The 14,312-nt window shown below is 47.2% G+C and overlaps 1 long non-coding RNA gene across 1 annotated transcript in view; it reads left to right on the top strand.

Annotated features, from left to right (window-relative positions):
- Window positions 1–5,094, top strand: part of LOC116791560 — an 86,283-nt gene extending 81,189 nt beyond the window's left edge. Inside the window, exon 6 of the long non-coding RNA XR_004358782.1 lies at window positions 4,742–5,094. This is a non-coding gene — a long non-coding RNA (uncharacterized LOC116791560). The remainder of the gene's footprint in view (window positions 1–4,741) is intronic.
- The last annotated feature ends 9,218 nt before the right edge of the window (window positions 5,095–14,312 follow it).

The raw sequence follows: 14,312 nt of genomic DNA, 5'->3' as shown, positions 1-14,312 counted from the left end.
GTATTTTTGTTTACAATATTATTTAAAACATGAAACAGCCTCCGATTTCAAAGTTTCATGCACATTTCTCACAGGCCCAGGCTGAAGGAAATGTGGGTAGTGTCCTCTTTCATGCGACTTTCTATTGAGCTCATTTCACCTCAAAGATTTGGGTGAGCCTGAACCCTAAACGAAAGCAAAACTCAAATGGGCATAAAGGTAAGGCAATGGAAAGTGATTGCCCAAGCCACTGTGAACTGAAACTGCCATGTTATGCACAGTGCAGATGTCAGAAACTCATTGAGCTCACACTGCAGCATCCTGAAGCAGGAGGGGACTCTGGCTTACAGCTCTGAAGTTCTTGTGAGCAGAACAGGCTTCTCCATAAAATGTTTAAAGCAACTGATGGTCAGGGTGATCCCAGGTGCTGGATGACCACCAGGGATCTCAGTGCCCTATATACGCAACTGTGTGAAGTGTCTAATTCTCTCCTGGCCTCTCCTGGAAGCCTGGTCACCATGTTACTTCTGCGCTTTTCACTTGGGCGGAAAAAAATGTGCCGTGTATGGGTTTATTTTTATTACTCCTGGGCCATGGACGAGAAAGAATGGGTATTTGCTTGGGGCAATCTTGGGCTCAGTGCCTAGTTCTTGATTTCAGTGAAGGGATTGTGGGCTGAAGGATCCCACTGCTGTGGATGGGCTGCCTGGTAGAGCTCTCTCTCTCTCAGGTACACCTCAAACTTTTATTGTAGAGAGCTCTTTTGTGCTAGGGAAAAGAAATTACCAATCTGAGTTTCATGCCACTTTAAAATAGTCTAGGCCAAGGTTGTCTCAAAAAAAGAGTGTCTCAAGGATACCGCTGCAGGCTTCAAACCTGATTCAATAGCTTGCTGTCTTTCTGTAAAGTGCTTTTGGTGCTCTGCAGGAACAATGTGGTCTCTGAAATTAAGTACAACTCTTTGGCAAATATAAATTAGGTGGCAGCTGAAATACACTGTTCTCAAGGCTTTCCTAAAATGAAGCAAGGTAGTCCTAGATTTGAAACACATTATATTTATACTGTTACCTTTCCATTCTTTACTCCCCACCGAACTCTCCTCACTTGTTCTGCTCTTAAATCACATTTTGAAACACCAGCATATGTATGTGCACAGACACACAAACACAGAGGCAGAGCCCTCAGGGAGGCTGTTCTATTGCAGCACTTGGTATGGTTTCATGATATGAATGTGCTGCTCTATGAGCTGCTGCCCACAGGCTGTGGCAGGAGCCTTGCAGGTCTGGGATTCAAACCTGGCCAAAAGTCATACCGAAAAAGGTGAAATCGCAAAAAGAGAAAGCTGACCACGGCTGCTGCTCCGTGCCGCTGACAGCCATCGGCCGGGCGGGTCTCTGCACCACAGCCCACAGCGCTGCAGCTGCAGCTGATCGAAACCCTGTCTTCACATGGAGGCCAGTGGTCCCCCAGGTGGGTGCATTTCAGCTCAAAATCTGATGGCAATCCTTTTGTCGGTTAAAAAAAAAACAACAATGCACTGAAAGCAGCATAAACATCCCCCAGGCAACAGGCATTTTCTGGGAGCTGGCTGAATAAATTCATAGGTGCAAGAGAATGCCCAGCCCCACTGATTACAGAGCTCTCCTCCTCCAGAGAGCAGTGACAGTGAAACACAGGGGTTGTGCGAGGCTTTAACATGGCCACAGCCAGCTGGAATGAGGGAACAGGAAGGAGGGTGAAATGGCTCTGCAGCCTGTCAGCCCACATGATACTGAACTGGACAGCAAATATGCTTTTACCCACAGGAACAGCTTTGCCATCCAAAAATCCAGTGCAGGAAGTTAGGCAGACAGGCAGATGCAGAACTTTCCAGTGGGTGGAGGTCCAAGAGTGAGCCCTGGGCTGAAATGAGTGTGTTGGGAGTGGGGGAACTGTCCAGCAGGACACAATGGAGGAATTGGCTAAAGACAGTGAAGGAGGAGATAAACTGTTCTGGCAGTCAGACAAGCACCCTGCTTCCAGCAGCTTACAGTAAAAGCATTGCAGGGCCCCAAATGGCCCCCCAGAAATTGTTTCTGCCAGTGTCCCAGGTTTGGTAGGTCTCTGGAATGTATTTCTCACCCACATTCAAGAGAGTTTGGCTTGTTTAGTCTAGCAAAACTAAGGAGGAGAGGGCATAACTTTGTTGTCTGTAAATACACCAGAGGCTGGGGTGGGAGAAGACCTATGCAAGCCAAAAGATCCTGTTGGTATGAGGACAAATGAGGGATCAGTTGCTGTATGAGAACGTTGGGGTCAAAAATTAGGAGGAGGGTTCTAGACCACATGGAGTTTGACAACAACTGCCAGCAAGAAGAGGGAGCTCCAAGGAGTGGCACTACTGTGAGGATGAAGCTTGAGTAGTTTTTGGAGGCGATTGTAAAATACTGCATGACCGGGAACTCGGAGGCCCATTATAGCTGGAATAGGGGAAAAGAAAATGGCATCAAAAATGGAAAAGCAAGAACTGGAACAGAGCTCCGTGGAGAAGGCTCACAGAGAACAAAGAACGCATTTCCAGATAAGCAATGGCTAAGCCCCACTGAAAAGGGAAAAAGAGGCCAAGAGCTTTCAGAAGCATGGGTGAAACATCTCTCACCTTCTCAACAATGTCTGGGGTACTGTCTCTCTGGTGAAACGGCCCATATTTATCCATGCATCACATGCCTGGAAGGTAGTACTGGTCTGTAGGTAGAAAAAATAAAAATCCAAAGCATTTCTGTCTTCCCATTACTGCTGTTTGAGACATCAGAGATGTTCCTCCTAGATGAGTACAGAGGATTTCCACACCCCTGAAATACAGAAGAAAGATTAGGGAAAATCAGTCTGCAAAAAAACATCTGATGGCTTTCACCTGGGACTTCCCTCTCTGTACTCATCTAGTTACAAGCATAAAAGCATCTGCAGAGGAGAAACCCATGGGTCATGGGTCACCCTTTCCAGTGGGTGATAGAACAGGTATTTAGGCATGTACCCCTCCATACCCAACCTTACCACTCCATCTGAGCCACAGCCTTGAAATGGTAAATGAAAACTTTTGCTTCAGGAAACATACCACATCCAGGAGAAGGGTCCCAGATGGTGATGTTTCTTCTATATCTCAATGGCACCAGCTCCTTTGTGGCTAAGAGAAAGTCCTCTGCTGGAAAGATTTTTGAGGGGTAAACACAGCATTTCAGAAAACAGAGCCTGCCTAGGAAGGAGAATAGTTCCATTGTGCTACCCCAGAACAAGTCCCCCAGCTGGTAGGTGTAAAACACCTTGATGTTTTTTTCCATGCTTGCATTCTTTAAAACACAAATCTGGATGGAATACACTGCGGGTGGGAGACTGTGCAGCCAAACAGCCTCACTTATTTCTGGGGAGAGGGGAGTGTGCCTTCAGGTATTAATCTCTGAGTGGGAGGGAAGGTGAAAGCTGGGAAATCCATGCCTGTATCCATATCTATGTTTCCACACATGCATACATAAAAATGTGTATACACACACAGGGAAAACAAACCAAAACAGAACAGTCCATTGCACACGATCCTCCCCCCGGGGAGAGGGCAAGAGAACAAACAAGCAGCAGATGTGAGCCATGTCACCGCGCCTAACGCTGGAGGAAGATCAGATCCCGTGGTGACAAGGTGGTGTGAGAAGCCACCAGAGCAGGAGACAGAAGGAGACTCCTGAGGCAGAAGAAGACCACAAGGCAGAGAGGTCCATGAAGTGCAGGCACACAGGCTGCTCTCCTCCCTCTGCATCACCCCAAGGTGAAGAATTGCCTGGTACCAAAGCGGACTTTAAGGGATGGCCCTGAGCCCCTCCATGGAAGAAGAGATGGGCCTGAAGGAAGGCTGCAGGGTAACTTTTTCACAGAAAAGCCCAGAACTGACCTGCAGATGAGCAACCTTGAGCACCATGCCAATCCCAATGCCAGGAGATGTGAGTTCCTGCACTGCCTGCAAAGAGCAGAAGTGTGAGAAAAAGAGACATCTTCTAGCCAGTTGATCAAAGATAATGAAAAGTTCTGTTTCTCAGTCAGATATATCTTTTTCTATCTTCCAGAAGAACATAAAGGGCCTTGCAGAACAAATAAGAACAGGGGCCCTCTGTCTCTGGCTTACCCTTTAGTGGTGTTCTGTGTTTTCTCATCCATCCTGGGGCAGTGGTGCTGAATGCTGATAAGGCCAGACTTGGACCAGCCTCAGTCAGACAGTTGGTGCAATTTGACTTTAGATAATACTTAATGATTTGTTTTTAGTGTAGAATCAGGGTGAGTTGGGGTATTTGTTTTTGTTGTTGTTGATTTTGTTGTCATTGCTTCTCCCCCTCCTTCTTTTCCAACCAATTAGGTTCAATTTGTTTTGGCAGAGAACATGATTAGTGGGGCTGGGCTCCAGATGGTTGGGCGCTCAGCCGTTCACCATAAATAACACTGGATGAGCAGTGCTCCTGCATGCAAAGCTGGGCAACAAGAGGCTCAGGTCACCAGATCTGAGCATCCCATGGCTGGCTTGGGGAAGACCTTACCTAGGCCCTTTGGAGAAGGCATTGAGTGACTTTTCCTTAGATATCTCCTGATATGGATTTGTTACTGCTCCCAGACTGCACTGGCAGGGCACCACTCACCTGGCTGTTCCCTCCTCTCTGAATTAGCCTCCCCTTGCTCTGTAAGCCCAGGGCTTGCTGCTGAGCCTTAGCAAACGTGGAGAACATGTTTCTCCTTTTTGCCCTTGCAGCATCTTTTGGTTTGTCTGAAGACTGTCTGATCTGGCTCCTGACACGGATCCCAAGGCCAAGCAGAAGGGAAGGGAAGCATTCTGTGGGGCTGATGAGCCAGGCCAAACTCCAGCATGGAGCAGCACAGAACTGCTATGTGTCCCATGGGAACAGTCACAGCCAGGTCCTCTGTGCTGTCGCTGTGGCAGCCAGGTCACTGGATGTCCTTCAAAATTCTAATGGGGCTCTGTGGGAAGAGGACAGCAGTGTTTGGGGAAGAGACAACTTTGGTAAGGGAGCAGATGCCCAACTCCATCTTGATGTGAAACCTTAACAATTACCTTTTGTAACACGCTGTAAGATCTTCAATAAAAGAAGAATTTAAAGCCCAAAATTTATTATTATTGTTCTATCAGTATTTAAGAAATACTTAGTGAATTGCAAACTGAACAGCTACTCAACATTTTACATTAGCTTAGGCAGGCAACCGTTTGATGGGAATGTCTTATGCTTTAGGACAAAGCTGATTGTTGATACATTTAGTAAATAACAGCTAAAAAGCCCCATTCTATACAAAAGGTTTGCTACAGATATGACATGACAATTACGTTAAAGCTAAGGGGCAGACAGTACAGCAAGGAGGAAGTAGCTATGAAGTGTTAAAATGTCTTTGAACTGAACATTTCAAGCCTTTGAACTGAGCTCTTTCCTGTCACCTCTCACTGCCACAGGCTGCCGTGTTCTCCTCCATTTTCCCAGGGAGTCTCAGCCACTCGCAGGAGCACAGCAGACACACCTGAAATTGGTATCTGCATATGGGGAAATAAACCCGATTTCAGTTCACGTCCATAGTCCAGCTCTGCAAGATCACACCTCTGTGTCGGAGGGTTCGCACGTGCAATTGCAGGTGCAAAATCAAGATCCTTGTCCCTTACTGAGCACTGTCCCTGAAAGACTTCCAAGATGTGCATGTTTTGATCATTGAGCAATCTGAGACTCTGCTGTCTGGACTGTTTGCATCATAAATCCTCATACACAGGCATGGCACTGGCTCCACTCGGGTCTGGAAGATCTCTGCAATTCTTTCAGAGCTTCAGCCTTTTGGGGGCTTTAATGCAAGCCAAGTTCTTGTTCATGGGGAGACAGACATATTGGAGCATGTTACGGCTCTGTCCACAGGTGGACAACCCATGGCCAGCCCTTCATAAGCAGAAGATGCCTGTCACATGGCTCAGTTGCAAATTTGGGCTGCAGCTAAGCACATGCCAGCCTCATGCAGAGTAAGCCTTGGGCACAGACAGCTGTTCCTAGGCACATCTTTGCTCATAACAGGGATACATACCCCGTGGGGCTCATGATTCCAAGTCTAAGATGCCTGGATAGCTTTTCTTTATTGACTTTTATCAGGGAGGAGCAACATCAGAAGAGATCCATCTTAGGGAATACTGGACAAAGGTGCATTGCACCCTGATCCATGACATGCTTTCTTCATGCACCGGGCAACTGTTTAGCAGTGTTGCACAGGTGTGGTGTGTTTATGCAAGTGAATGGAGCTGGTCTCATTGCCACATGCAGGTGGCTGGAGCTGAACCAAAGTGCTGGTGCAAGTGCCGTAAATGCCAAAACAATCAGTAGGATATGACTTATCTTGTCTGGAGCACAGCTGTAGCTCTGCCACTCCAGTGATGTCTCACAGGCAACAAAGATAAGATGGTCTTCCAGTCACCGTGTTGTCTCCAGCTGGAAGTTTTCTGGAGGCATGCTGCAGAAGCAAACCTTAGGTCAAACAGAAGCACTGAGATCCCTGGGAGACAGTTGTAAATCCCATGGCCATGGTGGGTATCACATGCAAAGAGATGGAATAGATGTTAATAACTGACAAGGCTTGTTCTGGTCTAGCTTAAAGACATGAAAACTGGAGATGTGGCAAAGCCTCCACGTGTAACACTGACCAGAACCCACAGAGCTGTTCGCAAACAGGTTTACATACAGCTCTATTTATCTCTGGACCCGTTGCAAATCCATGTGTACAATTACGCATCTTTTTCAAAATGCCTGAGAGAATCATGGCAGAATCTAAAGAAGTTAGAGATGGAAGTGATCTATCAGGTCCATTTGCAATCTCTTATGAGCCAGGCAGAATTTTTCCCTGGGCTATGTTCATTGCTTTGCCTCGTCTTGTTTTTAATCACTCAAGTAAAGGGACGAGAACAGCCAGGCAAAGTTATGTCATGCTGATGCAGAAGCGGCACTGGGGAATCTTGTATCTCTGATCAGAACAGACTCTCACAGTTGTACAATATATACTTAAGCATGTTTGATGTAGTAAAAAAAATCCTATGCAGAAATGCATTCAATTTCTGTAAATACTCATCTTCCAAGAGTTTTTAAGACTTTGCAGTAAGCATAGCCAAAGTCATCATTCAACAAATTGAAATCTCACTTGTATTAATGTGGTTGCTATATTCAGATTCAATTTAACCCTCATGACTTTATATTGTAATCCAGTAAATTGTGCAGGTTAACAGAAGTTGTTATCAGAGAGCTGATTACGCATTTATTTTCCATCATCTCCTCCACCACTTCCTGGACTTAGGGCACCAGAGACCCCTCACCTCAGCAGAGGGTACTTCCTAAAATATCCCTGCTGTCCTCCACTGAGAATCTCTTTCGTATATTAAGTGAATTCAGTGTGTTTTCTGAGGTCTTCTCATGGATCTGCCCTTTTGTGGTGGTGACTGCTTTCAGGAGGGTGATGTTCCACTTCATGCAAACAAAGAGCAGCCAATGACTCAGAAAAAAATGTGGTTGTAGGAGTCATATTTTATCATCCAGGGTCCTGGTTTTCTTCCCTTGAAAGCATAACACAAGAAGGTCACCTCCAGCAGCCTGAAGAGATTGCAGCAGAGATAAGTTGCAATGTGCATGCCATGCTCTGGTAGCTGAGCTCACACAAAGTATAAGGAATCAGTCCTTATAGCCAGAGACATGGGTCTCTGAGAATAAATACCCAGTGAATTTCCTAGCTCAGTTGCATCTAGTCAACAGAGATGTTTTGTTTTGTTAAAGTGGCCCAGGAGGTTTCTGGGGTCAACAGAGCTAAATAAAATAACCAGCAAAAACACTGTGGTCTAGGAAAGGGCAAGATTTTTCAAAGCTCAGCTCCCCTTGGCAGCACGGCTCTTGTACGGAGTGATGAAAGTGTTTAAGTCATCAGAAAAAGCAGGCAGTGACCTGCAATAAGATACATGGCCTGGTGAGATGTGTCGCGTCTTGCTAATGACCTCCAGAGCTGGGTCAGCAGATGCCACTGCGGGGGACACCATCATCTGCCAGGTAGCAGGCAGAGCTCCACTGCCTTGGCATGTCTCCATCCTCACTGCAACCCTGGGCACATCAGCTCCATGGAGTCCCTGTGAGGGCAATTCAGATTTTAGGAAATAACACCCAGGAGTGGGGATTCTTCAGAAACTTTTCAAGAGAACAGACTCACCAGAAATCCAATCTTTTCTATGAGCTGCAGATCCTGAAGCTAACAGCTCTCTGAAACTGTTTGGCTGCAATCACTTACCCTTTTTTCATCACAGTTACATAAAAGCATCAATGAAAAGAGAGTGAAATCATATAGACATCTCAAACTTGAAAAAAAAGTTTGGAATTTTGCTTAGTCAAATATTTGAGCTAGAAATTTGGGGACGATTGTGAATTTTACCCCAGAAAGCTCATCCTTTCTTTTCAGGCAAAGTTGGCAGTTTTCTGCCTTTAGAACATGGCTCTGCCTAATGAGGATACAGAGTGGGGCAGCCCAGAGCCAGCCTGATGCCTGGTCCAGGAACTGTCTTCTGGCATGGAGGAAAATGGCTGAGGATTGATGGGTTGAGAGCATGGTGCCAGACACATCCTGCTGCTCCAGCTTGTCTCAGATCTATCTGAATACCCTTCCTCCCTGCCCAGCTGGCAGATTATGTGGACTGCAACAAAGCAAACTGGGGCACAGGGTAGAGCTTGCTCTTTTGTGCAATATGGGAGCTAATCTCATTGCTGCAGAGTGAAATTTGGTTCCATGGAGGCTTTCAAGTTTAGGCCAATGAGCCCCCCACATAAGACTGTTTCCAAGTGGTCCAGAGCCTTCTCCAGGTCTTGTAACACTGGAGTGTTGGAGGTCTGAGACCAACACTACCAGGTATAGCCAGGTTCATGGTCCTCAGGTCCTCCCAGGTACCAGGCTGGGATTTGGCATTGCTGCCATGTGCAGAGAAGCACTCTAGGTATTTCTCTCCCATTAGCATGTCCCTGCAGCACAAGTCTCATTTCAGCACAACATGTATTGCTAAATCTACACACCTTGTAATCCTCACCCTCTCCGGAAAGAGAGAAAACCCGATGCACAGCAGAGATATACCATGCACAGTCCTCCCCACCAGCAGTGGCCATCTCAGCTGGAGAGGCCAGGGTGCATTTCAGTACCTAAAGGCACCCCCTGCCCAAAAAAATAATGAACTTTTAAACTTTAGCACTCAGATGAGGGGATGGGGGAGGGTTGGAAATGGCCCCGTTGCTTCACGTTGCACATTAGCAACCGAGTTCACTTCACAAACACAAGGTGCGCTGTCAGAATAGCCCGGGGCAAAGTTTGTACTTTGCTTGAATTCTAACTTTTGTTTACCAAGGTAATAAACCGGTCTTCTCTTCCAGGTGTAAATGCTATTATGAAAAGGCATATTTGTGTTTCATCTCACCTCAGATGTACAGTATGTACTCACATCCTGCACTGTGCGTACAGCCCACATTGCTACAGAGTTAGGAGAAGAAAAGAGAAGGGGTAAAAATAAATAGCCCCACTCTGTCCTCAAAAAACATTCTGGAAAATATAGGAGTTTAATTGGATCTCTTTCCCTTTAACCTCTGTGTGCAGCCCTTGCTCTACCCTGTAAAGACTGGGTCAGACCTTTCCCGCATCCCTGTGGTCTTCCCCATTAGTGCAGCTGGGCAGACCCCGTGGGGGAAGCTGATGGAGAAGAACTATTCATTCCGTGCCGACAAGTTGATCTCTAAACAGTGGAGTTTAATTTCCACCAAACTAGTTGTGTCGCCAGTTTGGCTCCCTTCCCCTAAACCCGCCCGCATCTCCATTGTGCCACGTGCATTCAGAGGTGTTGTGTTTGGTGTAATCTCACTGAAACTCATGGGAGAGGAGAAGGAGGTGGAAGGAAAAAAAAAGAAAGAAAAAAGCCTGGCATTGTTTTTTTCTTGCACTTCACCTCCTGTTCCTGGTGTTGTGCCCACTTGGCAAGATTTAGAGATAGCAGACGAGCTCTGGATAAAAATGACCTAAATGTTTCCTCATCCCTTCAAACCTGTTCGGTGGCCTTCTGTCTCCAACCCACTAGTAGCCTGGCCTGGCTGCTGTGGCTGCCACCTGAATGCTCCTGAAAACCAATGCCACGAGACCTGCAGCTACAGAAGTGATCAGGACCCCAGTCCAGAGGGTGGATCTCCCAGCACGGCACAGCATGGCATGGCATGGCATGGCATGGTGGGCATGGGCAAGAGCACTGCCCGCCAAACCAGCACACCCACTCCTGGCATCACAGCACTCCTTTCACATTAAGGTGCTGACCTCGTCTGCTCCCACTGAGCTTGTAAAATTTCATGAGATGACACCTTGAAAAGCTAAGTGTGAAATGCCAAGCTTGGATGGAGCCCTCTCTGAAGCTGCCCAGCTGCAGGTCGGCAGTAATTTCCTTCCTTGCCTATTGTAGCCCTTTATGAGTAGATTTAAGAGGGCAATAACCACACAATAATTTTATTTTTACTCAAACTATTTATTCTATTAAAAGTCCATGCCCATAACTCCATCTGTACAACGGAAGAGCTGCTGCAGAGAGGCAAAGAAAGGGGCTGAAGATGACCACAGTGTAGTCTGGTGATAGCTCACTGTGCCCAGTGCAGGCGCTTTCTCGGAACGCCTTTGCTCCTGAAATCAGAAACCCCGCGGAATGATCTGTGCTACCAGTGCTGCACAGGTCTGAGCCTGCCCAGCCCAGACGCCTTCCCCACCCCGGTGTTTACACCGAAGTGCTCGCTCTGGCACAGACTGAAACTGCGCCCTGGCTCCTGCACCCAGAGGGGCCCCGGTACACTCTGCTCCCCGGTGATGTGGGCAGTGACAGGGTCTGGCTCCCTTCAGTGCTGGCCACCCCTCCATGGACCTTGCACTACGATCCAAGTGATCATGATACAAAGAGCTCTGAGGCAAATGGAAAGTGTGATGGTCCCCAGCTGCATATGCCTGTGCTCCTCTTTGCTGCTGGAGTTGCAGAAGCTGGTTTAGGGTTGGGTTTTTTTATATGTCCACAAAATGGATTAAAGGTTCTTAGCAGTTTTTGCACTTTTTCATTTATTTTTGAACTCCCAGTATTCCCTTACGCTTCCACAGTAGGGCCAGAAGGAACATTGCTCACAGGAATGCAATTCTCCTCATCCATCAAACCCAAGCATGACAGCAGCTCTGCTACCCCTTCCCACAAAATTTCACTCAACCACATGAGCTGAGGGAGAACATCCTCAGCGGCAGTGTCTTTGACCAGGGTCCTTACAGCAGTGGGGTGAAGGGCCCATCATTAACCAGGAGTGGAGATCTCCTTTCTACTTAGGAGGTGGAACTGGTACTACCCAGGGAACTGGTGTGCGCTTTGCTACTCATCAGGGACTGATTGTAAAAGAGCTACTGGTGAGGGTGGTGGAGGATGGCAACATCACAGGTTTCCCCACGTGATTAATTCCTGCCACGGTTCCTTCTTGGATTCACCCACCCACTTGAGCTGGGTGGGGCAGAGGAGGACACGTCTGGGTCCACCCATGCTCTCCCAAAGAAGGAGCAACATGTCACCCCAGTTTGGGAACAGGTGTGTTCAGTGGCCAGATCAAGGCTCATTAGGAGACCTGGTACTAGTTTGACATGGGCTATTATTTCATGGTACCTTGAGTATAGTCCACATGTCCTTTAAGTGCTCCAGTAAAGTAATGGCCCAGGCCAGCCTTTCCAATCGTGTTCTCCTAGCACGCCAGTTTGGTTCTTCCAGAACAGGGAGGGGGTGGCTTTTTGCCAGCGTTATGTAAGAAGCAGAGTGATTGCGTAAGTTCAGTTGGTCGCAAAGGTATAAAATAGTCTTTATTGGTAGTTACTGCAGCTGGAAATTTTCCCAGAGGTATCTGTGCATTTTTTTCAAGGAACTTGTCCTTTTCTAGATTTAGGGTCCTCTGGAATCCTCTTTCTTCTGGATACTTTTGCTGTCAGAAACACTTGTGCAAAGGGTAATGTTTGCATTTGTGCAGGAAGTGATAGGAGGAGGTTGTATGTCACTTCACTGGAACTGTGTACAGTGCTTGAGTAGCTCTACTGACCTGTGGTCTGTGCAGTCAGAGGCAGGTGCTTGTTTTAAATCAGTCTCCAGGTGCAAGTCTGGGACACTTGGTGGACTCATCCAGTCCTCCTGAGAGTGACAACAAGACCATATGACTGCAACTAAGAAGAATTACTCTACTTGATATCTTTCTGGAGAATTAAAGAGTGAATAACACCTGCTGAAAACGCAAGTTATTTAACATAATTTCACAAATAGGAAAGGATCATTGCATTCCACATGTCCGTGTGGGATGGGATCTTGTGTCTTTCAGGGAAAGGGAAAAATGAAACAGCATCTAAAAGTGGTCAGAATGTGACTCAGTGTAACTCCAGCAACACAAAGAGAAACAGCAAGCTTTGCTTTGTTCCTCTGAATATCTCCTGTACATATAGCATTAAGCATATGGAAAAGGCGTTGCAAGACCAAGGCCTGATCAGTAGCTAATGCGTTCCCAGGTTCAATAACAAGTACACTTTGTACATCAGAGGAATGGCAGACTGCCCAGAGCTTTTGGACAGATGCTGTTTCTAAAGAAATTAAATGCGTGAATAGATAATAACCAGAGAAATCCCTGCTGGAATAGAGAATGGACAACCTCCTTCTGATAAAATCAAGTTCTTGCTCAATCATTCCCCACTTGAACACGAAGACCAAATTGAGTCAGTCATGAAGGTCCTGGAGTCTACAAATAAGCAGCTGGGTTTCTTTCCTCTTTGTCATGCTGTACATTATCCTAGGAACCGGCAAAACACAGCAACGATGACTTCTCTGTCCCTTCCAAAAAGAGGGACATTGCAGAAAGTCAGCTGGCTCCACTAGGCTGAAGAGGGAGTTACCTAGTTCCTCCTCAGCTGGTTCCCTGCAACCTGCTAGGGGCAGAAGGGAAGGAGGAGAGGAAAGTGTGGCTAGCCCATGTCCTTGCCATGCAAACAGAGGAATCAAGTGGTGACCCAGCAAGGAAGACCTGCAGAACAGCAAGCGGGAGCAGGGGACCAGTGGTGAAAAGATGAACACAAGATTGGCAAGGACTGAGTGAGCTGTGACGTGGGAAGGAATGAGGTGAGGGTTGGGGTCAGCGGGATGGAGAGAGGTAACCTCAAACCAAACCACCTGGGTATTTCAATCAGATTCCAGCCATGATGCAAGACAAATTCCTCAGCTGGCCTCCTCCATTACTGAGTCTTCTCCCTGTACTGTTGTCAGACCCTGTCATCATTGCATGACCACCTCTGGCTGGTCTCACTGCGAGTCCTGTGGGAGCCAAACACTCGGCCATGCTGAATAAACTTCCTGGCAGGGAGAGTTTGTACCTAAAGCAGGACTCAGAGAATAGGTGCGTAAAGTGCATATGAGGAAGAAAAATGCAGCACCTGAGTGGTGGGATGCTGCTGTTGATGTTGCTGTGACCGTTTTCAGCTGCTGGCACAGGAAGGTGGTCAGAGGCAACTGCTCTGTGCCCTGGGAACCAGGCTGCTGGCACCACATGAAGGGTCTGGGAAGTGGAAAGATGTTTAATCAAATCTTCTCCAAAGGACAGAGTCCAAGTCTTGCCTCCCTTTTCCCTCTTGTTTTCCATGGCCCATGGGGATGGTACAGTCTCACAAAATCAATTTCAAGGCCACAGGCCCTGGATGCAAAGGACAACAACTGTTCTGCCCAGGGTCTGGCTCTGAAAAGCAAGGGACAGAAGTTAAAATACAGCTCAGGCGTTGGAACCTGGCTCATAGCTGCAGCTGAGAGGCAGGTGGAGATGTCCTAAGCAATGGGTGGGACACCATTGGATGTCAAACAAGTGAGACAGTTGCTCAGCAAGCCCACAGGCTCATCCTTTGCCTCCTGGTGAGGATGTCCAGGGAACTACAGTCTGATTGCCACAGCAAAACCCTAGTGTAGATGACAGCACAAGGTCAAGAACATTTTCCACAGACTTGGTGCTCCATCCTGGGTTGGGATGTGGGTTTTCACCACTGAGACCACTGGGATGCTTCTGAAATGCCTCACAGGGAGAGGGAAGTTCAGTGCAGCCAGTCATCCAGGATAGCTGCAATATCTGGTGTTCCTGGATCTCACTCAGTCTCTGAAATATATTTATGGTCTACGTGTCAGGTGGTTTATTTTCAATACCTAGAGCATACAAGGCATGTGAGATGATGTGCTGTCATCTAGAACACTTTATACTTGT

This window comes from Chiroxiphia lanceolata, chromosome 10 (assembly GCF_009829145.1).
Source record: "Chiroxiphia lanceolata isolate bChiLan1 chromosome 10, bChiLan1.pri, whole genome shotgun sequence".
NCBI classification, from domain to species: domain Eukaryota; kingdom Metazoa; phylum Chordata; class Aves; order Passeriformes; family Pipridae; genus Chiroxiphia; species Chiroxiphia lanceolata.
Note: the sequence above shows the minus strand (reverse complement) of the source record. Positions and strands in the feature narration are given on the sequence as shown.